Here is a 1,715-nt window from a genome sequence, read left to right as displayed (position 1 = left end):
TGTGGGTTAAAGTCAGGGTCTTCTATTCGATTCCATTGGTCGACTTCTCTGTTTTTATGCCAATACCAAGCTGTTTTCAATACTGTTTTCATTTGTTAAGGACACTGGCTGCTCTTGTTAGAGGGCCCACTTCAGTTCCCAGGATCCACAGGGTGTCCACAAACTGTCTATAGCTCCAGTTCCAGGGCAATTTGTACATTCAGGCAAACACACATATACAGAAAATAAAAATAATTTTTTTTTAAAGAATGAAAAGGGTCGGCGGTGGTAGTGGCAAATACCTTTAATCCCAGCACTGAGAGGCCAGCCTGGTCTACAAAATAAGTTGCAGGACAGCCAAGGCTGTTACACAGAGGAACCCCTGTCTCAAAAAACTTTTTTAAACAATTATTGTGTGTGTGTGAGTGTGTGTGTGTGTGTGTGTGTGTGTGTGTGTGTGTGCCATGCTGAGAATGTGAAAGGTCACAGGAGGATAGACAGTAGGCAGGGTAACTTAGGCTGTTGATTGACAGCCCTTATCTGGAGTTCGTTTGACCTGTGATAGATGGCTCCAAATCTCAGGACTCCCTGAAGCTTACATGAATTTTTCCAGTTCACAGAAAGGGATAGAAGTTTTAGACACATTAACATCATCATTGTTTGTAATCTGCATTGAAATTCACAATGTAGAAGAAGCAGCAGACTCAAGCTTTTGAGTCATAACAAAAGCTTGAGGACCCAAAAGATGACTTTCGGTTCAAAGCAGGAACACCCTTTCCAAAGGATGTTCAGAGATGTTCTTAGCATGACTGAGAAGTACTTTTAAGTCCGTACTTAGAAGACAATCAAGGAAATTAAAAATTTTGAACTTATGATAATAGTAGTCAGGGCTTTATAGGGCTTATCAGAACTCCACTGATTAATGTCAAAATTGAACCTTTGAAGTAGCAAGAAGAAAAGAAATCTGAAACAGGTTTTATTGTTTACATACCTTAAATCACCTTCTTAAGCCTTCACAACTTGTTCTATACGCCCTGAAGCACTTTCACAGACCCTCGCGACAGAAACTAAACCTTTTCCTTTATCCAGTCATTCACCACGAGAGGCACAAATGGTCAGTTATTGAGAACAACCATTGCAAAGCAAGTTCCTTTAAATAAAGGAATAGTGTGTCTTTTAGTGCGAAGTCTGCCAGCAAGGCAAACCGTGTCTGCCTTTCTCAGTTGTAGACCTGGTAGCTCTAGAAACACCTGAGGTCTGATTTTATGTATGGGATGGACTGGCCAGGCAGGAGGAGCTGCTTTCTCTGCTGCTGTGAAGCTGGTAAAGCTACAGTCAGCCCATGGACACCATCAGAGATCTGAGAAGGATAACTTATAATCCAAATGGTCTCTGTGTCAATTAAAGTGACTTGAGACTTACTGGCTACCTGGATGGTTATCTAGGCTCCCATGGCCTTGATGACTGTGCGTGGCAGCAGCGGCAGAGGTTGAAGGTCTTCAGCTCCAGGGATGGAAAGTTTGAGTGTAAATCATGAATTCACCAGGATTTCAGGGCATCAGGGCTGTAGCCAACCAAGCTCTGTCAGAAGATGCGGAAAGCTGAGTCTGTTATTCACAGTTGTGAGCAACGGTCTGTTGTGGGATATTTGTACACTGTGTGAAAATGTATTGCTGTGATTGGTGTAATAAAAAGCTGGATGGGGGGGGGGCTGGAGAAGAGGCAAGGGGTCAGGA

Source organism: Microtus ochrogaster, unplaced genomic scaffold (genome assembly GCF_000317375.1).
Source record: "Microtus ochrogaster isolate Prairie Vole_2 unplaced genomic scaffold, MicOch1.0 UNK38, whole genome shotgun sequence".
Taxonomy (NCBI): Eukaryota; Metazoa; Chordata; class Mammalia; order Rodentia; family Cricetidae; genus Microtus; species Microtus ochrogaster.
This window is presented reverse-complemented; position numbering follows the sequence as displayed.